Below are 19,604 nucleotides of genomic sequence, written 5' to 3'. Positions count from 1 at the left end.
ACAAGGTCGCATTTTGCCCCCCCCACCGCGTGGCTACCTCCTCAACCCTCCCCCCTCCCCGTGGCTAACGGCGGGGAACATTTCTGTTCAGCCATAGGCAAACAGCCCAGCAGGAACAGGCTCCTCCGAGTGTCCCCTGAAGAAAAGCACCCTATTTCAACCAGGTGACTATGAATGATATCTCACTCTCCTGAGGATAACACAGAGACAAAGAACGGATGTTGTTTGAACACCAGCAAACATACACTGCAATGCTTTGTTGTACAATGATTCCCGAGTACGTGTTACTGGCCTGGAGTGGTAAAGCGTCCTAGCATGGAGGACGCAATAAGGCTGCCCTCCCAGAAACCTTTTGCAAAGGCTTTGGGAGTACATGCAGGAGAGCTGTGAATGCCAGGGCAAATTAATCCTTTCACATGCTTGCTTTGAAACCATGTACAGTATTTTAAAAAGGTACACTCACCAGAGGTCCCTTCTCCGCCTGCCAGGTCCAGGAGGCAGCCTTGGGTGGGTTCAGGGGGTACTGGCTCCAGGTCCAGGGTGAGAAACAGTTCCTGGCTGTCGGGAAAACCGGTTTCTCTGCTTGCTTGCTGTGAGCTATCTACAACCTCATCATCTTCTTCTTTGTCCCCAAACCCTGCTTCCGTGTTGCCTCCATCTCCATTGAAGGAGTCAAACAATACGGCTGGGGTAGTGGTAGCTGAACCCCCTAAAATGGCATGCAGCTCATCATAGAAGCGGCATGTTTGGGGCTCTGACCCGGAGCGGCCGTTCGCCTTTCTGGTTTTCTGGTAGGCTTGCCTCAGCTCCTTAAGTTTCACGTGGCACTGCTTCAGGTCCCTGTTACGGCCTTCATGCCCTGGGAGATTTTGACAAAGGTTTTGGCATTTCGAAAACTGGAACAGAGTTCTAATAGCACGGATTCCTCTCCCCAAACAGCGATCAGATCCCGTACCTCCCGTTCGGTCCATGCTGGAGCTTTTTTGCAATTCTGGGACTCCATCATGGTCACCTCTGCCGATGAGCTCTGCATGGTCACCTGCAGCTTGCCACGCTGGCCAAACAGGAAATGAGATTCAGAAGTTCGCAGTTCTTTTCCTGTCTACCTGGCCAGTGCGTCTGAGTTGAGAGTGCTGTCCAGAGCGGTCACAATGGAGCACTCTGGGATAGCTCCCAGAGGCCAGTACTGTCGAATTGTGTCCACAGTATCCCAAATTCGACCTGGCAAGGCCGATTTAAGCGCTAATCTACTTGTCAGGGGTGGAGTAAGGAAATCGATTTTAAGAGCCCTTTAAGTCGAAATAAAGGGCTTCATCGTGTGGACGGGTGCAGGTTTACTTCGATTTAACACTGCTAAATTTGACCTAAAGTTCTAGTGTAGACCAGGGCTAAGCGAGAAAAGAGATGACAGATTTTTGGGAGGGGGGGGGAAAGAGTACGCATTGAGGAAGGAAACGGGTGGATCTCAGCAGGCGAGAAAGAAGAGTAGAGACCTGCAAATCTGCGGATTTCAGCTTTATATCCATGGACCATGTTTGCGGATCGCAGATCAGCTGAAGATACAAATTTTGTACCCACCAGGGCTCTAAAGATGAGGAACCCCCACCAGGAAAGAAGAAACTGATCTGCTGTCCTGCCTCTGAACACACCAGAAAGGATTTATCTTCCTCCTCCAAGTATGAGTCTGAGGGTGGGGGAAATGAATCTTATGAGTCCAAGCTCCATAGGCTTTGATAAGCATCTGGAAATCTGGATGATTCTTAAGACTTTATAGAAGCCCCCTCATTTTTTTACAAGGTTAAAATAACCTAAATTTCACCAGTATGTACAAGTCACCCTCCAGTAGCTGAGGCCTACTGATATTAAGCTTATTCAGAAAATTGTTCCTGGAAAAAACAAAACAAATGTATCTAATGTTTCCAGCAATAATACATACACATCCCAGAAGTTGTTCACTGTCCAGTTCCTTTTCTTAATATTCTTACAAGAATGACTAAATTGTAGCCCCAGCAGCACCTATTACTACATTTTGAGGCCATTGTGGAAAATTTATAGGTCATTTTTAAGAAAAACAAAACAAACAAAAAAAAAACAAAAAAAAAAACTTACCATCGAATTGAATAGCTTGCATGTACTGTAGTTCAGAAAACCCACATATTAAAATAGTCCCTCTAACTAGGTGTACAGTTATTTCCACCTTGCCCCCAATCATCTGGGTGTCTTGTTTAGTTGATAGTTTGGGCCAATTAATTCTACATCCCTGTTCACGTACATGGTCATAGCTACACCATGTTCATTAGGTCACTGCTCTAGAAATCACATGAGTTCTTCCTTCCACTCCTAATGGAACAGTTTGATATACTAGAAGGTCATATCCATATACGATCTTCTGTGCACCTCCATACAGTCCATTTCTCTTGACAATATACAGTAGGATGAATGCAATGTCCCTTGATTCATTGGTCATATGCTTTCCATACAGTCACCGGATATTTTCTGTCATAAATTTAGATTGTAAAGTCTCAAATCTAAAACTGCTGTTCTGTCCTAAAGTTATTTTTATTTGTAGTTCCATATTAGTTTTTTTTAAACCTCATACATATTATAATTAGGGCTTGTTTTGGGGGGTTTATTAATTTCATTTTTTAGGCACTGAGTTTTATGTAGATGTAAAACAATTGGGGGCTTTCAGAGCTCATCTAATATATTGTAATGATTTACGTATATTATATACGTTACTGTAGTCCATATTGTAATGTGTAATCTTGTTGTAAGGTTCCCTAGTGTGCTTTAACATACTATTGTTTCAAACAGCACTATGTTCAAGTGCACTAGTGAACCTTTAGTGCACACCAGCAGGGTCTTCATGGACCAATCAATGCACAACATGTTAGTGTGCTTTAAAAAAATAATAATAAAAAAAAATCTCACACCCCAGTAGTCCACATTACTACTGTGTAGACAAACCCTTAGATACAAGTAACCATTTCCAGGGTTTATTGGATAAACACCGATTTCATTGTGTGTGTTTGTGTTTTGTGGGTGTTTTATATGTTAAAACCAAAAATCAGAAGCCTTAATTGTAATACACATTTCTTTACATCTACTCATATACCCTAGGGCAATTTTAGCACTGGCATCAGGGAAATACTTGATTTTTCTCACAATCACTAGCACTGTTTTTTAATCCCCGTCTCGTGATTTGTATCTGTTGTCTATAACGTGCTCCCTAGTACCACAAACATTGTCATTTTCATGTTGTTGCTCCTGGAAGGGCTATGTGCAGGAGCAGCTGAGGCACCCACATAGTGGGAAAGAGAACCATACAGTTATCTAGATAGGCCAGAACACGCGAATGCTTACAGAGGGAGGCAGAGCCGTGGGGGGAAGTGGAAAGAAGTCAAGCAATATGAAAAGTACATTTTAACAGAAGACAACAGTTCTAAAAATATTCCATTTTGATTCCTAGCTCCTGCCTTCCCCATCTCCCTCATTTCAGGAATATCAGTCTACAAATACAGAAGCTAATTAGTCTCTAGTTATGTAGGCACAAGTGAAGCATAGTGCTCAACATATGCCCACATGTTCCCTCCTGCAGTTCAGAAACATTGTCTCATAGTTGGGCAAGTGGCAACAAGTTTTGCCACTGTTGAGCAATGATACTAGGAAAGAAATTCCCTTCAGAGTTCAACCTTAGTGATAAAGTCAGCAGATAACAGACCATGCTAAAACAGCACTATATCCTTGCCAACATGCAAGATACAAACAGAAAAGCTTTCAGCCAAAGCTCTAATGAAACAGGCATTCTATTCTGCAGTGAGTTGAGATTAATCTGAATAGCCATTCCATATGCAACAACTATTTAATAAGTACTTGTGGCACCTTAGAGACTAACCCATTTATTTGAGCATAAGCTTTCGTGAGCTACAGCTCACTTCATCGGAAGCAGCTCACGAAAGCTCATGCTCAAATAAATGGGTTAGTCTCTAAGGTGCCACAAGTCCTCCTGTTCTTTTTGCAGATACAGACTAACACGGCTACTACTCTGAAACCTACCATTTAATAGTTCAGCTTGAGAGTACCAAAGGTAAACATTTGTCTTTCTGCATTAAACAAAGGACTGTTTTATGCTTCCCCCATAACCTAATCATGGGAAAATAAATAATGCAAGGTCATTTTGCAAGATATGGATGGCAACATAATATGAATGGTCATTATTGTAGTGATGTTATATCAAAGTTATCAAGGCTGTGAAGTGGAACCATTAGTTAAGAATCTTCACAGAAGATCTTTCATCACAGACCCACTTTATCCTTCTTGTAGCTCTGCAGTGGAGAGTAGCTGTTGTCTTAGGCAAGTGGCCTACTACTTCCAAATATGGGAAAATTCAACTCATGACGACACCAGGATATTAACAATACCTTACAATTCAACTGCAATGAAACATTAATGAGCTGTTTGTTTGAAAATAAAAGATAGCTGAACGCACAGCTAGATCTTAAATAGGAAGTTGTACTTCTTTCCTGTTACAGCTAATCAAGCTAATCAACTCAGATTGAAAGCAGCTTTTGTAAAGCCTGACCATTTTTTTTTGATGCATAAGAAAACATCAAATGATGTCCTAGTACTTGAAATTTGATCTTTTAGAAGGGAAGATCAATAAGGGTTCTTCAGTGCACAAGGAGTTACATACAGAAGCCATGGTAGCAGGCAGCCAGCTTGTACACGTTATTGTTACTTAGTACAGGGGGAAATGTTTCAGACGTTTCCCTTAACATACTGTATTCCGCAAAAGAAAAAGGAGACTGCTACTAGATTTTTTATTTTCAAGAAGTTTCATGCGAGGGTGCAATCCTGGCACCACTAAAATCAATGGAAGTTTTACCATTAACTTCAACGGAACCAGGATTTCAATTTAGGACTTTAAGGTGTCATTCAAATATATAGAAATGTTAGCTGTGAAATGCAGTGAACACAGGCACAGATATCACACATGTAAAGTTCTAATGCCTTATCTAGGAGTTTGAAATTAAGTTATTTTTACTCCGTTAGTATATTTCAGCTCAAAATTTTCTTCTCAGACTTGGCCGTTCCTTGTGTTCGCTAGTAGGTCTGGTCTGCCCACAGCTGGATCTACCCCTCCCTTAGAGAGTCACACCTACCTCTCTGATATCTAAGCGGGGTAATAAGGGACCTGCATCAGTGAGCCAGCAAAACCCACTTCAGTTTTCCACAAGGATAAACATCTGGTTTCAGGCAAACACCCCCTGCTACCCTGCCACTATCTACAGCGGTACGCAGGGCATGCACTTTGGTTTCTTCTTCCCTGTGCAGTCCAGCTCCTAGATTTATTTAGATTGAAATACTAATTACATATAAGGATGCCTCAAGCCTTGTAATACAATAAAATCTCAGTAGCACTAAAAATAAGTCATTTCAAGGAGGAACTCAGCCAACCAGCCACCTACAATAAAATGCTTCCATCTTTCTGGGAAGAATAGTCCCAGGGGCCTGATTCACATTTACATGAAGGCCCTGGTAGCAAAAATTACATTTACATTCACTCTATGGTTTCTTTATACTGCCAAGACAGTGTAAAAGGGCTTTTGGGTAAATGAGAATCCAGTCCCATCTGTGCAACAGACAAGTGATGGGGAAGCAGAAGATAAAATCCACAGCACTTTAAAAAGGCGGATTATTAAACAAGCTTTCTTGTAGCAAGATATGAGCCTCCTGCTTTTCTTTGCTATTCTCAACCCTTTGTAACATAATGGCTCATGGGACGTTTCATTCAGGAAGCTAGCAGGGGAGAGAAGAAAGAGGGAAAGGAAACTCAAAGGTTCCCACTTCATGGGAATGACACATGGGATGTGTGCACAAGCAGAGATGAGCGAAGTCTCATGCATACATGTGGCTCCACTTGTGGCTGATGTGATGTTAAGAGTCTGTGTTTGCATTGGATGCCTCTATTGTTTGAGCAAACAGTGTACAAATGTACGTCAAGGGAGAAGTGACAGTGTGGGTGTGCTTTGTGTGTGGTCTGTTGTAGGGCTTGCATGACGGAAAGCATATAATTAACTGTAACGTCCTGGAACTTAACACAACTCTACCAGCAATTAAACAAATACAAGCAAAAAAAAAAAAAAGTAATTTTAATTTTTTTTTTTAAATGACAGACCAGATTGAGGTCAGAACACCACCACATTTATAGAAACTGGGATGAGGAAAAGCTCCAGAACAATGGGGAAACTGCATTATAATAAGTCACCAAAGAAAGGTACCTAAGCAATTGCAACAACTGGCAAAGCATAACAGTCCTTTCAGGTGACAGGTAAAATTTCCGGTAGTATCATCTTAGGCAGAATAAAGCAAGTAGGTGAGACAAAGCAAAGGGATGATCAGACTGGACTGCAACCCAGAAGTTCATTGTTGACCAGATTTTCACCCTAAGAACAATCCTTGAAGAGCGCATTGAATGGCAAAAACTACACCAACTTCATAGATTTCAGGAAAATGTTCGACAGCCTCCATCAGGATTCACTCAGCAACATCTTGCAGTGTTATGGTATGCCAACAAAACCCACCACCAGCTAGGCTTTTTAACTGCGTGTGGCATGTTGATAAGGTAAACAGACTTGAACGAATGGTTCAAAATAAACACTGATGTCAGATTTCAGAGTAACAGCCGTGTTAGTCTGTATTCGCAAAAAGAAAAGGAGTACTTGTGGCACCTTAGAGACTAACCAATTTATTTGAGCATGAGCTTTCGTGAGCTACAGCTCACTTCATCGGATGCATGCCGTGGAAACTGCAGCAGACTTTATTTATACACAGAGAATATGAAAAAATACCTCCTCCCACCCCACTGTCCTGCTGGTAATAGCTTATCTAAAGTGATCATCAGGTGGGCCTGGATTTGTGCTGGAAATGGCCCACCTGATGATCACTTTAGATAAGCTATTACCAGCAGGACAGTGGGGTGGGAGGAGGTATTTTTTCATATTCTCTGTGTATAAATAAAGTCTGCTGCAGTTTCCACGGCATGCATCCGATGAAGTGAGCTGTAGCTCACGAAAGCTCATGCTCAAATAAATTGGTTAGTCTCTAAGGTGCCACAAGTACTCCTTTTCTTTTTACTGATGTCAGAGATGCTCTCTCTTGCCTCTACTGTCAATAGCAACGTCATAATTCATTACGAGAAAAGTGTAGACAGATGCAACAGTCTTTGAATGGCTCATCAACAGCACACTAAGATCTAGATTTTACTGATTCCATAGGTGTTGAGCCATTCTTGAAAGCACAAGGGTTTTGAGACGATACTGAAATGAATGAACATGAGATTTACTTTGAAATCCAGAAATTCACAATGGGGCTAGCTGCTCCATTTCAAGTGATGCCTTAGATCTCAATGAAAGTTAGCTTCCAGACTTATTCTAGTTTCCATCTGTACACACCACAGATATACAATTGACGGGAATATGAATTTCTTAAGAAATGACTTAGGATTGAGTAGTAGGGGTTTTGTATCTGAAGAGAACTAGCAGAATTGCACAGTAAAGCTTGCACAGTACCTGCAATACTAAAACTGGATCAAGTCACTAGCTCTTTACTTTCATTATTAGTATTATGGTAGCACTCAGAAGCTGCAAAAAGTATAACATTGACTCATGTCTCAACCTTAAGTACATCACAAGTAAGAGATTTTATATAAAGAGAGGTTTCAGAGTAGCCTGTAAGTCTGTATTACAGAGTAGCCTGTAAGTGTGTTAGTCTGTATTCGCAAAAAGAAAAGGAGTACTTATGGCACCTTAGATACTAACCAATTTATTTGAGCATAAGCATCTGTAGTGAGCTGTAGCTCACGAAAACTTATGCTCAAATAAATTGATTAGTCTCTAAGGTGCCACAAGTCCTCCTTTTCTTTATATAAAGAGAGATGAGCAGCTTCAAGAACTCTTCAAGAGTAGCAGACTACGAACTGAAGCTGAATGAATAGGAGTTAAGGAAATGCAGCATCTCTCAGGATCAGGCCAATGGTAAGAGGCATATTTTCTGTTCTGTACAGGTACTTATAGCACACTCATCACCATAATATCCCAGTTTTTACTTTTGTTGATTTGTATGTCAGTCTAGGTGCTCAGGGTTAATTTAACCAAATTTCTCTTAGTTGTTTCTATATTAACTCACACACACCCTTCCTCCTCTCCCAGAGAGGCTATTGTTTCATTATTTTAGCTTCCTCTTTACTTCCAGGCACCTTTGTGGTGTGTCAGGATTTAAATGCCTCCACCACAAATGATTAGCTTGCACAAGTCTAAATCCACACAACCTGAAGAATGTACCCCTTCCAAATACCAGTAGGGGTTGATGTATATAAAAACAAACCATATACATTATATCCCACTCACTTTCAGCCAGTTATATATGTAACTGACTGAAAGTGCCAAACCAGCAAAGTTTTGGTCCGGTAACATTTTGTAAGAGACAAATTAGCTCCAATGCCAAGTTACAGACTCTGAAGCGAGATATGGAAGTGACCTCATTTTCTTTGTCAATACAGGATTGTTCTCTGTGGTCAAGGCCCTGTGAACTCCATATCAAACTGGCCCTAGATTCTGTGCCACTCTGGTGCAGGTTTCAGAGTAACAGCCGTGTTAGTCTGTATTCACAAAAAGAAAAGGAGTACTTGTGGCACCTTAGAGACTAACCAATTTATTTGAGCATAAGCTTTTGTGAGCTACAGCTCACTTATGCTCAGATAAATTGGTTAGTCTCTAAGGTGCCACAAGTACTCCTTTACTCTAGTGCAGGAGATTGGAAGTTTTGTAGCTGCTTTTTAATATAAATGAAGCCAAGTATTTTGTTGAATTACATATGAAACAATCAGTACTGTAGCCCCAAGTTATTTTTATGTTACATTTAACAAGCTATCACCAAATCTTTAATTTTCCAGAACCACCACAAAAATATATTGCACAACTGCAATCCTAGAATCCATCAGGGGAAGCTGAAGCTTTTGGCAGGTGCATAGGAGACACCCGTGAGTTGTTGGTACCGGAGAAGGCATGAGAAGCAGCATGGAATTCTGGGATAAGTACATTAATAGGAAACTAAAATGATCAACATTGAAATAGTTAAATGACATTCAGTTTGTCCTCTTTAGATTTCAGAGTTAACACCACTTTGAAATGCATTTCACATTTCTGAGCTACCATTTCATGCTATCTGCAGATTACAGAAGAGGACAAATTAAAGCATGAACAAAATGTGATAAAAAATTGTTGCAAAGAAAAAACCTTTTAATTTAAAAATGAATGTTTATTACAGAGCACAATCTGTGATACAGTCATGGATTCTGGGTCCCTGCACAACAGAATATGTGCTACTGTTTTATCCAATCTAATTCTGCATTAATCACATGATGGGGCACCTTCCCTAAAGCCCTGAATAGAGAAGGTGTGTGAATGGGAAAGAGGATCTAATTAGAAGGCCCTTTACGCTAACAGTCCATATGTAGTATGAGTGTTGTTGCTGCATGACTATACTGCAGAGTTTCCAGGCCTTTACCACTAAGATGTTCACCAACATCAGATCCTAATGCCATTGAAACCATGGCAAAAGTTTCCACTGGCTTCAGTGTCCCCAGGTGAAGTAAATAAGCCTCTTCTAAGAGAAAAGCTAGCCATAATTTTATAACCTACTGCAGCCGTATTCATCATAGCATTCCTTTGAACTGACCACCACAGCAAGATGAAATTTAGCTAAAAGGTTAATTGCTACAAACCAACAGAAACCTTGATACTCAAAACACTAATTAATATATAAACTGCTAACACCACTGTAGCAACTGAGAACTCATTTTTTGCCATTAGAATCCATGAAATCTAAGCATGCCAGAATAATGCAACTTTTCATCTGTTCTCTAGATGGTATGCGACAAAAGTACATATAATATAGCAAATGTATGCAGGGGAGGCCCATTACTGAATGAAATGTACTCTTATTTATAGTCGTGCTTTTAACTGCTCAAGCTGTAGTGAGAAGACAAATATCAAATATTTAGCATTTATATATAGTGTTTGCATTTGCAAAGTGCACCACAAAAACTATATGTTAATCATTGTACTAAATAAACCCCACCTGAAGTCTCACCAGCGTTTCCTGTCTTTGGTACGTAAGCTCATAATTCTCAGCTGCGACCTCCTTGTTCTGAGCCTGATTCTGCACCAGCCCCTAGCACACACATGCACCACTGAGTAATAGTTTATTCCACGAATAGGCCCACCTTCCCTGTGGAGTAGCGTGTGACATCAGCAGACCCGGTGCCAGCTCATGCCAAGCCCCCCCCCCCCCCCCCCAGGCCTCACTGAACACTGTCAAATGCATAGCTGGAAACTAGTCTGGCTTATCAGCACATTAGCATTGTTAGAATTGATGTTAAATTGATAAGAATGTGTTTAGTGTTATAGGATGCCACATTACTGATCTCACTTATAACCTCGGTAGCCCATGGTATAAGGTTACATTGAGTGTTTGCATTGTAAACCTCTGTAACTGTGGAACTCAAACAGAAGAGAAGCCTTTTCTAATGCAAATGCTGGCTTCCTCCAGAAAACTTTAGGGCCCGGCCAACAAGAAGGCCTTTGAAACCAAATAAGCAGATGTGAGGGTCAAAGAACAAAGACTTTGTTAATTGCATTCTTCAGCCCCTCCAGGAAGAGAGTGGTTCACAAACTCATCACACCAGCTTGGACTATGGGGAGAAATGGATAAACATCTCTGACAAGGAGAAACTGGGTTCTTTTTGGCTGCTTGGACTACAAGTGTATGTCCACACTGCAATTAGACACCTGCAGCTGGCTCATGCCATCTGACTCAGGCTAAGGGACTATTTAATTGCAGTGTAGATACGCAGACTTGGGTTGCAGCCTGAGCTCTGGGACCCTCCCACCTTGCAAGGTCCCACAGCCTTGGTTCCAGCAAGCCCAAATGTCTACACCATAATTAAACAGCCCATTAGCCCAAGTCAGCTGGCATGGGCCAGCCACAGGTGTCTAATTGAAGTGTAGACATATCCTAAAGGGGAAGAATTACTAAGCACAAAAAAACACCACCCCACACTACCCAGTTTAGCCCTAGAGAATATATGGAGTTTGCTTATTATAGAAGTTATCTTTTGGAATTTAAGATTGTAACTCATTTGTGTGTACATGTCACCCGCTTTAACCTTGTAAATAACTCATTTCTTTTCTCAGTTAATAAATCTTTAGTTAATTACAGTATTGGCTACAAGAGTTGTCTCTGGTGAGAGATTTGGGGCACAATTGACCTGAGATAAGTGACTCATCCTTTGGGACTTGGAGTAGCCTGAATATTATTGTGATTTTTGGTGCAAGGATCAGCTACCACAAAGGCAGGCTTACCTGGGTGGCAAGATAGACTGAAGTGCCCCAAGGGCCTGTCTGTGATTCCATGGTAAGGCTGTGATAGGGCTTGTGGAGTTTACTCTTGCTACTTGGTTGGTGAAATCTAATTACAGAACATTCAACCAATTCATTTAACAAGAACTACATTAATTTATTTCCTATTCTAGGAAGAACTTTAAAAAAAGATTAAAGTGTATTTGTTAATTATTGTTACATTTTTCAACCAGGAGATGGTCCCAATAATTACATTAAAGATCATGGAAATTAGAATGGTTTCCTGTTTGCCTGAATATTTCTTATGCTTTAAATACTTAATTACACCTGCATACTCTTCTGAAATTCAGTAGGGTCAAAATTACATTACATTACATTCGTTTTAGCCCATGAAAGCTTATGCCCAAATAAATTTGTCAGTCTCTAAGGTGCCACAAGTACTCCTTGTTGTTTTTGCTGATACAGACTAACACAGCTACTACTCTGAAACCTGTCATTATAAAATATGTGGTTAATCAATGAAAATGAAAATGAAAAGATAAAACAAACAAACAAAACAGCCACCCACATCCTTTCTTCTCAAGGAAGTCAAGGCTGAACAGCACTCTCACAATCATTAGGGGAAGGGGGGGGGGAGACGAGACAGGGAAGCCAGACACATTACCTCCCAAGGAAGAGATGGATGTAGTTAAATAGTCTTTTCTATATCCATTCCAAATGGTACACAATATTAAACTACTGAAAGTCAGCAAGTGAGAGCTGAGAGTACCAGATGGATTTCATGCAGTAGAATACTTAAATGCTCATTTACTCATTTGGACTCAAAGTCCTGATGGAAATTACACAGGTTTGGAAATTGTACTGAAGTGATTGGATTTAATTAACCTATTTTTCCTTAAAGAGGTGGACAAGGAGAGAAGAAAAATCATGGCAACTTTTGTTTTTTTACTACTAAAGAGAATCACAGAATCAGCTGAGAGTGAGTAACTTGGAAATATCCTCAAGATCTCTGAAGTTACATTTAGCAGCCAGCTGGCTTCCAGTTATATTTTCCAAAGCACACAGCAAGAGGGGAAAATCTGCAGTGGCTCCCTGCTGAAGACTCCCGGGAAATTCACCTCTCAACCCTGAAGACTTAGTAATTGATACAGGATTATGTTTTAGAAACAGATGCTTAATATATCAATTAATCTACAATTAGGTCTATTTCAACGCCACAAAGAAAACACAATGAACCCAACAAATAATGAAAATCTTGAATGGTGCACAATTCAAAGCTGGTCAAGATTTGTTTTTAAAATTGTGTGATCAAAACAAAATAAATACTCCGTACTGTAACAGCACATCTAAGGATCTCAATGAATTTCAAGAGATGACTAGACTGATATATAAATCCTATTTCTTTTTAGGACACGTTAGTAGAGGGGCCAGAATATACAGCGACTGACATGGTAATGTGTTTTGTTTATATCTCAAGTCAAGATTCCCCATACATTAGAGGAAGAAAGGAACTATTCTCCCCGACTGGCTGTATTTCACAAGAGGGAACAGTCTCTAAACCCTCTTCAGACATTTGCACTGAAACTTACAGGACAGCTGATAGCTCTGGCAAGGCGAAGGTTTCCAAGCAGCGACATGAAGGCTGAGCATAAGTAGCTCGCCCCCAAGCCAGTTCTTTTCTCCCAAGTCTCCAGCTAACCTTAATTCCCAACGGCCACGTACTGAAAAGTGTGTGTGTGGTTGTTTTTAAAAGCCACTTCGTTGTTACGAAGTTTCCTTGGTGCCTCTTCAATTTTCGCAGTCTCTTCACTCTCTCTCCGGGCTGGCAGGGGACACCCCAAAAGGCACAGCTCCTCTTTTCCCAGTAAGCCAAGCCAGCTCTTCAGCTTTGGGGGGTGGGGGGGTGTCACGGAGCAAGGGGGAAAATCTAACCAGACCCATTTACCTGTACCGTACGACTGATCCCCCGCGCGTTGGGCTCCTCGGGAGTTAGCAGCAACATCCCACGCCCCTTGGAAGCCCCCCAGTTCACATCCCCGGGAGAAGATGCAACAAGCCCCCACCCCAGGAAGACCCCCCTCAGGGGCAGCAATGCACCCACCCCAGGGACACCAACCGGCTGGGGAGGGGAACAAGGTCCCTTCACTCCCAGGGCGCCGAGCCCCAAGGGCAGGCAGCGGTCGGGGGTGCCAAATCCCAGCCGGGTCCCTGACCCCCCGCAGGGTCACAGCGGGGTGGGAGCCGGGCACCTACCTGAGCGCGTGCCCGCAGCCGGGCTAATGGAAGCTCCCAGGCAGACACCAGCAGCTCAGCCCTTCTCCCCAAACGGCCGCTACAGGCGCCAGCAAAAAAGGAGGTGGGCGGGGGATGGCAACCAGAATCATAAACTCAGCGGCTCCACCTGGGTGCCTGCTGGAGCGGGGAGCAGTGGGACCGGCTCTTCGGGTCTCTTGACTCTAAGGGAGGTTCCAGAGCTGGCGGGCTTCATCTCATTGATTGACAGCTGGACTGACCAACGAGAACCTCTACTCTGGGCCACGCAAAGGAGGCGCTAGCGCCCGCCTTCCCGGCCAGTCTGAGGAGGGCGGGTGTTTCCATGATGTCAGCGAGAGGCGCCTCTCGGACAGGTGGAGAAAGAGGATGGGGTGCGGGCGGTCAATACGCTGCTGCCAGCGGCGTGGGGAGCTGTCACTCAGGGGGCCAACCGGAGGGACAGGTTCCCAGCCCCTCTCTGAGCAGCAGCTGGCACTTTAGTGGAAACAAGTGCGGGGTGGGCCGGCTCCCCCGGCAGCACAGCAAAGCCCCGTGCTCAGCAGAGGTGCTGGATCAGTTTCTACGCCCGGGGTGCTGAGCGCCATTGAACCAAACCCGCAAGCCCTGTGTATAACAGAAACCTCTTCAAGCCAGGGGGTGCGGCGGCACCCCTCGTTCCAGCGCTTCTGGGGCTCAGCACCCAGCTGGCTGGGTCTGGGCCCCCAGCAGCCTAGCGCCGAAGGCTGCACAGCCTGGATTTCAGTGAACCAAACTGACTCCGAACTTTGTTGCACCTTTGTCGGAGCCAAGAGACGGCGGTTTCCACAACCACTGGGGCGGTCTGTCCGTGGCCGGAGCATGCCTGCTGCCCATGGGGTAACAGGCAGACCTGAGCACCCCTGGCACGTGTGTGGTGCCCTTCCTCCCGCGCAGCCCCCGCTGGAGGCCGGTCACCGTGCCCCCAGCAGGCGGCACACTCGCGGGGACCGGGCTCTCCCCCAAGGGCGCGGACAAGAAGTGTCACGCGAGCTGCCAGGGCTCCGGTCCCAGCCGCGGAGCGGAGCGGACAGGACCGGGCTGTCCAGACGCTGCCAGGCAGATCCATTTACAAACACGCCCCGGAACGTTCAGAGGACACCAGGAAGGTCCATGCGCTGAATTACCCATGTCCGTTCACATGTGCAAGGATCGCACCCCCACCTTACTGCGCACACCAACAAGTACAATACAGAGCTAGAAAAGAAGAGCAACGTAAGGGAACGAGTCAAGATTATACCTTAATTCTTAAAAGGAGGCAGGAATGGTCCCCAGCCCCTGTTACACTATTTCAGGCAGAGATCTAACTTCTGTCTGCCTTTCCCCGAACAGGCTCCGTCCTTGCCCATCCTGTGGTTTCGCTCGGTACACTAACAAAGAACAGCCTTAGCCAGTCCCGCCTCCGCTGGGGCGGCTGCAGCTACTGGCTCCTCGGAAGGAGGGGGAGTTGCTTGCACATTGCATTTTTCTAGTCCTCGCATTAAATACTTGGAGTCTTTAGTGACAGGACATAAATATTCCATCAGCCAACAAGAACATGTTGGATGCTAAGGTTAAGATCTGCTCCCTCAACTTCCAGATTGAGAACGGCTGGATCAACAAGGAATCTGAGTTGTAGGGCTCTCTCTAAAAGGCAGTAGACTCAATTAAGAAAAAAATCCAACCTCCCCCGCACAGAAAAAAAAGCCATTAACACCCTAAAATTAACATGCTTGGCTGAGTTGTATTGAAAAAGAAGCAAGCGGAATCACTAATGAGTTTTTTTTTTTTTTTTTTTTTGGTGCTTCAAACGTGGTTAGAAGTGCTAGGCGGATTCTATGTACTCTTTAATGGGTGCTCTAAATCTTTCCCAAATTGTTAGCTCAAGGCTTCCAGGGATGTAGGCAGGTGTGTGCCATGGCACACAATTTTTATTTTCAAAGTAAATACTTGCTACGCCCGGGCTTGGAAGAGAGAACTGGGGGTTTGTACTCAGTTTTCTTTGACCAAGAAATCAGTTACTTTCAACTTATGTTCTGAGCTTTGCATTTTCCTTAATTGGGATGATTGTGGTAAGTGGACAAAGTTCCTGCTCAGATATGCCACTATACCAGGTTCCAGGGCTGCATGCGGGGGAAAGCAAAAGGCCCATTTGAGAGGGCCCTACTGGCATTGCGATGTAGCACATGGTGGTCCTGATGCCACTCACTCAAATTTGCCCCACTGTCCTCTGTCATGATGGAGGAGCAGCTGGGCCAAACCCCAGAGGCCCTGTGACCCCATATGCCAGGTCGCACCACCCAGAGTGAGAAGGCAGGCCCAACCCCACAGGACAGGAGCCGCCCCTATGGGGTGAGTGAGTGGCAGGCTTGCTCTCCAAGCCCCCTCAGTGTTAATTTTTTTTTTTTTTGAAAGGGTGTGGGTGGGCTCAGTTTCAGATTTTGCCTGGGGCCCTCAAACACCTCTGTGCAGCCCTGCAGGGTTCAGTGCCAAGCTGTTAGGGAAGAGTAAAGGCAGGCTGACAAAATGGGCTTAATGTGCCCCATCGCAGTGGGGTTTAAGTTAAAGAGGGATAGAGGGAGAGGAGAGGTTTTCAGGGACAGGAATCAATGCAGGCAAAAAAAAAAAAGAGCGTGGCAGTGCCCCTAGTTTTGGGGGGAACTCTGTCGACCACATGAATGTGTGGGACCCAACTCAGTATCATATTTATGTCAAATAATACAGCTTAACTATTTGGCTGCAGTTTAATGGAAAACTCGTGCAGCGCTGTACTATGTACCTTATGAATTTGTTCGAAGTACATACATCAGAGAATGCTGGCACTTTAAAAAAAGACAGGCAGCGGAAAAACTATATTGTAACACAATATAGATTTTACCTATGCTACTAAAATCACCGTAGACTATAATTCATAATGCTTTACAGGAGACAAATAATTTGTCACTTTTTATGGCCAATTTTTACATTTCTTGGCCAATGAAAAGCACTGACGTCAGTTTCACTTTCATTTATATTTTTCTACTTTTAGGTTGCAAGTGCTGCAGTGTATGGGTTTCAAACATTGCAAGGAAATGTATATTGGTCTGAAAACAATTGGAATTTTAAAATAATGAGCAAAGATTTCTATTGGTTTTAGGTCATATAAAAGCTTGTTTTTCCCCCAAATATAAGTTTTGGGGCATATTAAAGTTGGCAATACCCCTTTAAAGATTGCCATTACTGCACTGAAGTTATGATGGCCTCCAGCTGCAAAGTGATTAAGTGCCCATGATATCTACAGAGCTCTACAATAAGAAATAAATCAAAGCCAAACGCTAAACAAAGACAAACTGAATTCCAGTCTAAAATATTGATTTTCAGCCTGTCTTAAAGGCAGGGATATTTAGAGTTCCATATATTCTTACCAAGATTTAATGTTCTCTTATTCATCATGGACCAAACACATCTCTGGGGTTCATGTTACTGCAGTTCTACCAGGAAGGAATGTGGCCTACATGTGTAAATCGGTCCCTCTGGACAGCAATAACCTTGGACAAGACAAAGCTCTTTGAGGGCTCAGATGTCTGCCTCTTTTTCACAGAGTCATAGAATATCAGGGTTGGAAGGGACCTCAGGAGGTCATCTAGTCCAACCCCCTGCTCAAAGCATAACCAATCCCAAATTTTTGCCCTAGATCCCTAAATGGCCCTCAAGGATTGAACTCTCAACCCTGGGTTTAGCACGCCAATGCTCAAACCACTGAGCTATCCCTCCCTTTTCTTTTGTTCTACTCTACAGTTTGACAAATAATGAACAGCTATTTTAGGTGATCCCTTTTGTGGGACTAACTAAAATAAACATTAAATGGACACGCTTTCAAGAATCACATTGTTATCTCCACCAGATATGGGAAGACGGAGATATAATGGCAGTATGTAAATTCAGACCACAAAATTAAAGTTAGATGTATCTATCGTTCATCAGAGGAAACTGTGTGGACACACAAAAATCAGGTACACATATAGACTGGTGTTTTTCTTCTTAAATAGATCTGTTACCACAAAACCATCCCATTTACAATAATGAAAGGAAAGCTGGGGAGATATTCCTCGGTCTTGTGCACTCAACCTTCACTTTATCCTCATGCTTTGATTTTCCTCTTCTGGTTGATAGAGCTGTATGCCACTGTAATTCTTCCCGAGCTATTAAGAAGAGGAACTTCATTCTACATATTCCTTGTTCACTTTCCCTTTGATCTAATGTAATTCCGAATTAAATTATATGGTCTGAATTAAGACCCTGACACTACCTGTGTGTATCTATCTTGCTCTTTCCCAGGTTTTGATTCTCAAAAGTACACAGTTAAAGTCCAGTTAGTCCAATGAAAGAGTCTGCCTTTTGATTTCCAGCCTTTCCAACCCTAACACAATTACCTCTCCTGTATCCTACTCAATGAGATGTTAAGATTTTTCATTTTTGTCAGACTTGTGTGTTACTAAGTAGGCCAAAGACAGAAAAAGGCATGGTGTGCCAGGTGCATGTTACGCTGCCAAGTGTAAGTTAGGCAACCGAGAGAAAGAAAAATGCACCTGTGCAAAGCATCTACACTCAGTGCAGTGTCCTGGTGGCTTAGGCAGTTTGAATAGTGGCAGAGGTTTGTGAGCAGTGAAGTGACCAGCTTCATCACTGCTTATTGTCCGAGCATTTTGCGTGTTACCCTTTTTTATAGCCTCCCTCCAGGCTCACTGTCAGAAATCTGTTCATCCTCCCCTAGTAGTACTCCTTTTCCTCCTCCTCCTCCCTGGGGAGTCTCATCTTAACCACCTAGTGGTAGCCTTACTTTCCAGTATGTGTTGGTGACCATTGAGAACCGGGAAGGATAACATCTCATCCACACTGTTGTGTTAAATGGCTGGACACAGTAAGGTGTGTCTAGTCACTCTGCTGTGTTTACAGACTAAATAGCTCCATGATCTTGTGTAAAACTAGTTTGCATCTCCCCCTCAGTTATGTTTCCAGCCATTTGCACTACTGCTAAATGTGGCTATCTTCCTAATCTGTCTGTCCCTCCTTTCACCTGGCCATGGCCTCCTTCACTTATTCCCCCTGCTCTCTAGCAAGTCAATGTGCAATTATACTCCTGTTACATTTCTGCTGAATGTCTCTGGGGTGCAAGTTATCCCTCTCGAGCACTTATGGCACAGTGTCAATGCCTTTGGCCCTGCTGCTTACCCATGTTGTTCCAAGAACAATGAACTTTGCCTAATATTTCATACCAGTTTAAAAAAAAGAAAAAGAGGACTCTGTCTTTGCCTTACTAAGTTTGCAATGGACGTTTCAGCTTGTCTATAGCTGTGGAGGCAAGCAACCAGATCATCTGCTGCACCAACCCTTACCCGCATGCAAATCACCTGATTGGCCCCCCAGCTTTTTAACACAAAATGGGAGGGAAACCTGGAAATTTCCATTTTGGCAAGGGAGGGGCAGGGGAAGGGAACTTGACCAGAAGCGATCACATGAAGAGGAAGGAGGTGAATGAAAGAGAAAAATCACTTTCTGCTGGATTGGCCTTTTCCCATAGGTTAGACCTGCGGATTCCTCCACAAAGGAGGCAGCCTAGGATTTTTTCCCTCTTCACGTTCAGACTCCCTCTGCTGGAGTCCCGCAGAACTATACTCTGACCCCAGCAACTCCCTTCCAAAAGCTGGAACTATATAAACTGAGTAGAAAAGTTGTTAACCCCACCGAAGAGAAGATTTAATTTTTATCACATATGTTTTGATATATAGAGAGGGTCTGTCCAGACCAGTGGATGCCTCCATTATTTTAAATTATTTTTCACATTCATGGTCTGGACATTACCCCTGGAAAGTAGGAAGCAATGAGCCAATTCCTAAGGAAGGAGTCTCAAATAAAATGCAATATCAATTCCTTTAA

The 19,604-nt window shown here is 43.3% G+C and overlaps 1 protein-coding gene across 9 annotated transcripts in view; it reads right to left on the bottom strand.

Annotated features, from left to right (window-relative positions):
* OSBPL3 (oxysterol binding protein like 3) overlaps positions 1–15,099 on the bottom strand; it is a 136,294-nt gene extending 121,195 nt beyond the window's left edge. For 5 of the 9 annotated variants that reach the window (XM_084620605.1, XM_084620610.1, XM_084620607.1 and 2 more), the window contains exon 1: positions 14,950–15,099. The gene's annotated coding sequence lies outside the window, so the exon portion shown is untranslated. Of the gene's footprint in view, positions 1–13,673; positions 13,881–14,949 lie in introns of those variants that run through there. The other 4 variants (XM_084620606.1, XM_084620608.1, XM_084620612.1 and 1 more) reach the window with 3 other exon arrangements.
* Positions 15,100–19,604: the final 4,505 nt, after the last annotated feature.

This window comes from Lepidochelys olivacea (assembly GCF_965140295.1).
Source record: "Lepidochelys olivacea isolate rLepOli2 genome assembly, chromosome: 2".
NCBI classification, from domain to species: Eukaryota; Metazoa; Chordata; order Testudines; family Cheloniidae; genus Lepidochelys; species Lepidochelys olivacea.
This window is presented reverse-complemented; position numbering and strand designations above follow the sequence as displayed.